Source organism: Typopeltis vanoorti, chromosome 3 (genome assembly GCF_054136105.1).
Source record: "Typopeltis vanoorti isolate ZY-2024b chromosome 3, IOZ_Tvanoo_1.0, whole genome shotgun sequence".
Classification (NCBI taxonomy): Eukaryota; Metazoa; Arthropoda; class Arachnida; order Uropygi; family Thelyphonidae; genus Typopeltis; species Typopeltis vanoorti.
The window spans coordinates 111,874,569-111,883,779 of NC_143551.1; positions in this window are offsets into that span (position 1 = coordinate 111,874,569).

Consider the following 9,211-nt stretch of genomic DNA (forward strand, 5'->3'; position numbering starts at 1 on the left):
GGCAAAAAACCTCTAAGGAAGAAAAACTGGAAGGAAGAATAATTGAATCTAAAGAAATATCGCTTGATTCATCTCATATTAATAACAGCCTTAGCTTTAATATTTCAGATGCGCACGTTGCCACTGTCCAATACTGGCGCACTAATACCAGTATTTGTTTTATATTAGATCTGTTAATATATTTTTTCACGTGTCTGTTATTTTTTTATTTTATTCATTGCCCATGATACCTGAAGAAGTTGTATTTCAACGAAACTAGTTGTATCTTAAAAATAAATTTGTCATTCTCGGTATAAAGTCATTTAATTTCCTTTTATATATGTGTGTGTGTGTGTGTGTGTGTGTGTGTGTGTGTGTGTGTGTGTGTGTGTGTGTGTGTGTGTGTGTGTGTGTGTGTGTGTGTGTGTGTGTGTGTGTGTGTGTGTGTGTGTGTGTGTGTGTGTGTGTGTGTGTGTGTGTGTGTGTGTAATATAATTCAGCTAATGCCTTTTATTCCCTTATAGAGAGTAGGCGAGGCCTTCATACTATATCTAGCTTTTGGAAACTGAGTGGGGGTTCAATCTCCACAGGTAGCCAATCAGAGATTGCTGGCATATATCTATCAGAAATTGTAGGCATCCACCGATGAAGTGGCTGCCATTTCTTGGTACCTAATCCTAACAGGTTACGTTACTGTCTGAAATAATGTGGTACTACCGTCGATTTTCTTCGGTTTACGGTAGAAAAACCCACTTACCCGTGCCAGAGATCGACTAACTCGGGGATTGGTCGAGCCTTAGGAAAAGTTCCCCTAGTCAGCGACTAGACTTGAACCTAAGTCTTATTTTCGAGCGACCGAGCGCGAATACGCAAGCGCCACTTCCACAGAGCTACAGAGGCCTTCACACACACACACACACGCACACACACACACACACACACACACACACACACACACACACACACACACACACACACACACACACACACACACACACACACACACACACACACACACACACACACACACACACACACACGTGCGCGCGCACGCACGCACACATATATATATATATATAAATCAGTGCTTTTTTTCTAGAAAAAAAGATGCCAGAACTCACATCTTGTTAAATTTTTTATTAAAGAAAATGGTATTCAAATCTTAATTTAAATGATATATAAAGCAGCTGTTGTTGTCATGGAGTGGCATAAATGAATTAAATATAATTTGTCTTCAGTAATTTTTATTTTAGTCATGATCAAATGTAAAATTAAACAAACAAATTAATATATGCAACTCAAGACCGAATATAAAAGTAAATTTATAAAAACATTATATAATTTAAGAGCAGTTCAGAGTGTTTTCCAAAGTTTTGTCCAATTCTCGTCGAACAAATCGTCTCGACTGCTTTCTTTGCTCTTAATATCTAAGGCCCATAGTCGTCATCTAAGTAACGACAGATCAACATACTTTGAAGGATCGAAAAGTCTTAAAGGTGGTCTGACGAGTTCGATGATTAAAAGTGCAGAAACTGTTTTAGTCTTCAACGAAGCTCTTGTTGGGGTTATAATTAAATTCATCTGCGAAAATCCGCGTTCACATTCACTTGATGAAATTGGAATGGTATTCAGAGCATGTACCAAACGCAACAGTTTTTCTGGGTATGTCTTATTGAGAATGTATTCACGGAATCCACGAATCATTTCTCTTTCATTTAGTTTCAGTGTGATTGAAAATTTTCTAATTTCCGCCTCTCCGAATGTTAGCTGAGCATCAATATCTTCAGGCCAATGTTTTTGGTCAAGCACGTGAGCTTAAAGTACTAGCTCAACATCTTCGCTATAATGCAAGCTTTTTTCAATTGACTCTTTCAATTTGGTATAAAATATTTTGGGGTCAATGGGAGGATTATTTTTTGGAGCTTTTCGTGAAGTAAAACTCAAGGAAAGCGCAGATCGCGTACAGTAGCTGCAGCACATCTACAATAGGGTACAAAATACTGTTTGCTTTCTTCAAAAAGTTGTACAACTGCATTTTTTTTTTATTTGCCTTGTAAAGGTTCATGTCACTGTCTTGCATGTCCAAACTTACTTCAGACAATTCTTGCAGAGCGTCACACATCAATCCTAGATCGAATAAAAAGTCTGTAGATGTTATTTTTCTTCTTAAGCCATTAAAAGTATATTTATCATTTTTATCTCTCCTAGGATCATGCATCGCATCTTCAAAGTCATGCACTTAGAGATTAAAATTATTCCACACAGCCAAAACCGAATGGAAACTAGATGACACTCATCGAGTACTTAAAATTCTTCTAATTTTCAGCAGCTCAACCTCTAGTGATTCTGAACATAAATGCAACTCTCTAATGTTTTTTGGTGAAACATGGTATAGGACATAAAGTTTATCAATAAATGATTTGAATCTATTCATTCCTGAAATTTCCTTTACAGCATCAATTACTCATAATTCTAGTCTGTGATTAGCACAATCTATCCCAATGGCTTTAACTGGCCTTTAAGGCCCACAACCTTCCAAGCATGCTTGGATTTCGTAACCGAAATACGAAGATAGAATGGTCACTCCTATGCCTCAAGGTATTCTTGCCTGTATCCCTGTTTGTGTGTTCACGGGGCCGGTTTGCCTGCTTGCAGGATGAAGAACACCAGATAAACTGATTAACACAAAGCCAAACTATAATAGAAGGAAATTTTTCTGACAGCAATTTTTTCACACCACTTTTACATCCTAACATTACAGTAGCGCCATCACATGCTAGAGAAACTAAATATATTTTTAAATAATCTTCTGTCATCCCATAATAGTTAAGACATTGGAGTAAGGAATCAAATACACTTATTTCCATTACGTTTTCAAATTCGATCAAGTCCAAAAAATAAAGTTATCGGTGAATCAATTCCAAAACCTTTGATACAGCATCAAATATACACTATGAGAGTGGTTTTATTGCTTATTGCTGTTGATTCATCAATTATCAATGAAAGTATATTTTTGGATTGATCGATTTCTTTAAACACATTTTTTCTCATTTCTTCACTTACATGATTCACAATATTGATACATGCATTTGTTGAATGAAGAATACGACTCATTTCAATTCCATTCAGTTGTTGCAGATCAATTTCACTTTCAAAATTATGGAATGATTGGCTTTCCTCTACTACTTTATATGCAGTTCGAAACATTTTTGCGGTTATTTCTTTTCACGACATAATCTTGTATCAATGGGATATAAATACCTCTTCAATGGGTTTTTTTTCGGCTTCAGAACCAATTTTTAACTCTGCTTTGTGTACACCAGATTCTCTGTGATCGTAGATTTTTTTTCGAAGTGAGCTCATCTGTAGCTCCCTATCTTTGCCAGAATATTTAATATCTCATTGTTGGCCCATTCTTTGAAAATTTTCATTTCCATCTTTGCTTCAATTCCAAGAGTTCTAACTTTTCTGCAAGGCGTACAGCCAAGTTTCTTTTTGCAAATATACATCCCTTCATTTTTCGAGCAAAAATCATTTTTTTGATCTAATGACCAGCAATTCTGCCAGTCATTTTCAGTTCGGCCTTGCTCCTCAAGATTAGCTTGAGGTGATTCGAAAACATCAATTGGCACCATTATTTCCATAATTTTTGACTTCGTGTCTGTTATTATTCTGGGATTTTTATTAATGGGACCTGTGGTTGAGAAGTAATTGGACATCTTTTTCATTTTCAAACTTGAGGTCAGACTTTAAAAAAGAAAATCACCTAACGCCTTTTTATTCCCGTATATAGGGAGTAGGCGAGGCCGTTTTTTAGCCCTATTTAACTTTTGGAGACTGAGTGGGCAGTTCAATCTCAACTGGTACCCAATCAGAAATAGCTAGCCCAAGGCAATCACGAATTAAGCTGCACGCAGTGAAGAGTGAAGAGTGAAGAGTTTTCGGTAGAAAAAACCAGTTTGTCCATGCCAGAGATCGACTAACTCGGGAACCAGTCGAAAAAAGGCTTAGAAAAATTTTTTCTAGTCGACGGGTATTAAATAAAATAATAAAATAAATCAGCTAACGCCTTTTATTCCCTTATAGGGAGTAGGCCAGGCCTTTATATCCTATCTAGCTTTTGGAGACTTTGTGGGGACTTCAATCTCCCCTTGTAGCCAATCAGAGATAGCTAGCCCCTGTCCATCATTAATTATAGCAGCCGCGGATGTGGGGGCTGGCAAAGAAGTGCTGCCATCTCTTGATACCTTACCCTAACAAGATAAGTCACTGTCTGAAATAAATGTGGGTACTACAGTCGATTTTCTTGAGTTTATGGGATGAAAAACCCGAGTTTCCGGGAGGAAAACCCGCTTCCCCGTGCCAGAGATCGACTAACTCGGGAACGTGTCTAAGAAAGCCCTAGAAAAAGTTCTTCCAGTCGGCAAACTAGACTTGAACTTAAGGTCAAACTCGAGCGAACAAGCGTAGAGGACGGAAAGCGCCACTTCCGCAGAGCTATACAGGCTTTGAAACAAAAAAATGAAACCACTGCCATCTATTATCTTTCTCAGATGAGCTCGGCAAAATCTTCGAGATTAAGAAAGCAGAATTGGCATCCAAACAAACAAAATCATTATTATTATTATTATTATTATTATTATTATTATTATTATTATTATTATTATTATTATTATATATAGAATGGAAGTGCCTAAACTGTAGAGAGAACAAAGAAACGCCACCACCCACGACGCTACTGATTACGCCGGAGGCAGAACCGGACGATGAACTGAACACTGATGAGTCTTACAATTTGAGTTCCGTTAATTTATTACTAGAAAAATGTTTAGAAAATATAAAAGCCAGCTTGGTCGATTTTTTCCAAGAACAATTTGATAAACAGAATAAAGAAATAACAAAAAAATTAGCGAATATGAAGAGTTTGTTAAATTTAATAATTCAAAAGTCGAAGAAGTCTTACAAACAGTAAAAGACATTAAAACCAGCATTAACGCATTAACTGAGAGGCAGCACAAATTGATAAAAGACACATCGGAACTCCGTCAAGAATTTAATTCCCTAAAACTACAATACGAAGTTTTAAACCAACAACAATATAAAGAAGACCTTGTCATAAACGGTCTTCCAGAAACCGAATCCACAGAAAATCTCAGAGACGTAGTTTTAAAGTTAGGCCATGCAATTGACATCCCCCTACAGCATAATGATATTCAGACCATAAATCGGATTCCCAGGAAGAACAGAAAACAAGGCTCGCCACGACTGGCACTAGTCATAGTTCGTCTGACAAGCAAGGCTACAAGAGACAATCTCATAAAAGCCAGCAGACCGAAAAAACCAGTAGTCAAGAATTTAAATGCATCGCAAGACAATACTCCAATTTTTCTATCTGAGTATTTAACACCTTTCAATCAGAATCTTTTGTACCAAGAAAGAAAAGAAAAAACAGAAAAAAAGTATCAATATTTATGGATAAAAGACGGCAAAATATTCTTCAGAAAGTCACAGACTTCAAAGTCTATACAAATAAAAAGCTCGGAAGATATAGACAGGCTGCCAGAGTGAAACAAAACACAGTACAAGTGAGAGGTCTCCCAATCTTGCATATTAACATCAGAAGCATCCGAAAACATTGGTTATTAGTACAGGCTTATCTGAGGAATTACACTGATATTATTGATATATGATTCTTACAGAAATATCCATAACTAATGACGAAGCGACTGCTTTCCAAATTCCAGGCTTCCAACAATATAGATCATGCCGCCAAACAAAAAGAGGGGGTGGAATATTAATATTTATTTATCAAACAAAAATTAATAGCAAAAGAAACGGCCTATCAGTTTGAGCATGCTGAAACCCTCTGCCTCGAAATCAGTAATACCACGAATACAGAGCATCCCATAATACTAAATGCTATTTACTGACCACCAAACCTAAACATGATAAAATTCTTACACGAACTCAATTGCTGGCTTTCAAGCCAAGAAATATGCTCCACCGAACACCTAATGATAATTGGCGACATAAACATAAATATTGCAAACGAAAACCAGAACAACACTGTACAATACCTAGATACACTATCCACGTATAATCTAATACCAACAATAACGTCATGTACTAGAGAAGAAATATTCGGAAATACTATCACTGCCTCCTGTCTAGACCATATAAACGTCCGAGCACCACCAAATAGTTACACTGCATCAGTCATAAAGTGCAAAGTAGCAGACCATTACTTCACCGCTCTAAACCTGCACACCAAGACAATACCCATGCAATGTCCCACAGAAGAAAAACGACAGAAAACAATAATAGACGAAGAAATAGTCAACCACGAAATAAGAAAAACAGACTGGGAACACCCGGCATCAGATTCAGCAGATATCTTATACAACAACAACATTAAACTCACACTGGAGGAAATATATAAGAAAGCTACAAAGAAAGTCCGAATTGGACCAAAAACAACACAAAATCCCTGGATAACACAAAACTTAATCCTAGAAATACACAGAAAGGACGCTTCATGGAACGAATTAAAGCGATATCCAAATAACACAGCTTTAAAAACTGAATATAAGATAACAATGAATCGCCTTACAGCACAAATCAGAAATGCAAAAAGAAGCTACTACAGAGACAAACTAACCTCCGCACAAAACAACGTGAAACAAACCTGGCATCTGATTAATGAGATGCTAGATTCTGTTCTCAACACCACCGCCTCCGAAACCATAAAACAGCTTCATGAAAGACGCAAAACCTATCCAAAAACTAGCAAATGACTTTAACCAATACTTTGCAGACTCCATCCAAGAACTGCACAGAAATATTCCCCCAATCACAAAACGAGACCCTCCACTTGGACCGCAATCAAAACAGACCTTATGGTTCCCAACCATAAAAGAAGCAGAACTTCTCTCAGCAATACATCAAATTAAACCAAACAAAGGCCCAGGAATAGATGGTATCAGACCTAAAGATATAAAGCAACATGCAAGTAGTTTAAGTCCTATCCTACAAAACTAATAAATAAAATATTTAAAACAGGACAGATACCAAGTATGCTAAAGACCGCCATAACGACACCCATATACAAACAAGGAAAAAGAAATTTAATCAGCAATTACAGACTCATAGCAACATTACCAATTATCAATCAAATTATGGAGCGGATCATACTGAAGAAACTCACAGCATACACTGAAATCTTTCATATTATCCCCAACACACAATATGGTTTTCAGAAAAATAAGGGAACAACATTTCTCTCGGAAGACTTTACAGACGTAATTAATACCGCCTTAGACAAAAACAAAATTGCCATGGTAGTCTTTTTTGATCTAACTAAAGCATTCGATACACTTACACATCAAACCTTGTTAGAAAAGCTGAGCCATGTTGGAATAGACGGGCCTCTTCACAGGTGGTTTACAAACTACCTCCAACATAGAAAGCATATCACACGCATCGGATCAAACCGAAGCAGAGAGCTACCAGTAACCCGTGGAGTGCCAGAGGGAGCTGTACTCTCCCCAACTCTATTCAACATTTACATGCACGACATTAATCAGTTACCACTCAAAGCTAAGATATTCCAATACGTAGACGATACAGCAATAATATCCATCCATAATAACGCAAGCATAGCCTAAACAAATATGCAACATGATATAAATCTGATCATAGACTGGCTCACGAAAAACTTCATACACCTATACTCAGAAAAGACAAAATTAATGATATTCAGAAATCCACTGACTCGACCACTGACTTGATAACAAATATATAACCATCCAACATCCACTTTCCAACACAAACAACACACAGAACAGCAAAACCACTACAATCACTCATGTTGAAACAATACGATACCTTGGAATTTACTTTGATGCAGATATGAACTGGAATAGCCACATAAACTATCTACACAACAAACTCCGAACAATAAGTGGCAAACTCTACAGGTTAAAAGACAGTTCCCATACGCCAAAAAACACTAATACAAAGCACTATGCCAAAATATACTAAGATACGCTATAACAAAGTATGCTTTCTGAGCACCCTACATATTAAATAGATTAATGTCACTACAGTACAAAATGACAAAACTGATCTTTTGGGAACAAAGAGAAAATCACGACCTTATAAACATTGCAATGGCAGAACACAAAACACTGACAGCAAAACATTTATGTCACTATGCAGACTTGCTATAACATTATTTCGATGCCAACTACAAAACAGTTAGAAATATATACCGTATAACAAGACCTCAGACTACTAATTATATCACATATAAATACAATAATCACTACGGAAAGGCCACGCGAAACTTCTACATCCCAGACATGATAAACAAATTACTTTCTGAACACAGAAACCTTACAAACTACAATAGCTTGAAAAGAGCTCTAAGGACATACTACGAACTAGAAACACGCACCCAAAATACCATACAAACTTAATGAAACACAATATATTCGCTCAGGCTTCCAGTTCAGCGACGCATCAATACATTCCAAGTTATTGTGTGTGTGTGTGTGTGTGTGTGTGTGTGTGTGTGTGTGTGTGTGTGTGTGTGTGTGTGTGTGTGTGTGTGTGTGTGTGTGTGTGTGTGTGTGTGTGCGTGCGTGCGTGCGTGTGCGTGTGCGTGTGTGTGTGTGTGTGTGTGTGCGCGTGTGCGTGTGCGTGTGCGTGCGTGCATGTGTGCGTGCGGCGTGCGTGCGCGCACGCGAATTTCTCAATCATAGATTTCGTAGCTTCCCAACACAGCAAGAAAAAAAAAATACATAATAACCAACTGGTGTCATCCTCAGATAAGCTTACATATAAGCTTCGAGGATGAAAGCAAAAAAAATTAGTTCTCATCCAAGATGTATCATATGTAACCAAATGCATGTAATGTACGTATCGCATGAAAAAACCAATTTACATAATGTAAATATCACATGTAAACAAATGTAAGTAATGTATCATATATAAACAAATGTATGTAATGTATATAATAATTGTAACAAATGTATGTAATGTATATAATAACTGTAAGAAATGTATGCAATGTAAAAAAAAAATTCTTTAAAAGTAAATCATGAGTTCACACCATATGTTTGTGAAAATAAGGAAACATAATATTTAGATTGCATATGTGTAAATACTGCTGTACAATCACACCTTTTCAAACTTGGAAAAAAATAGTAAACTACAACATGTAATATTATAC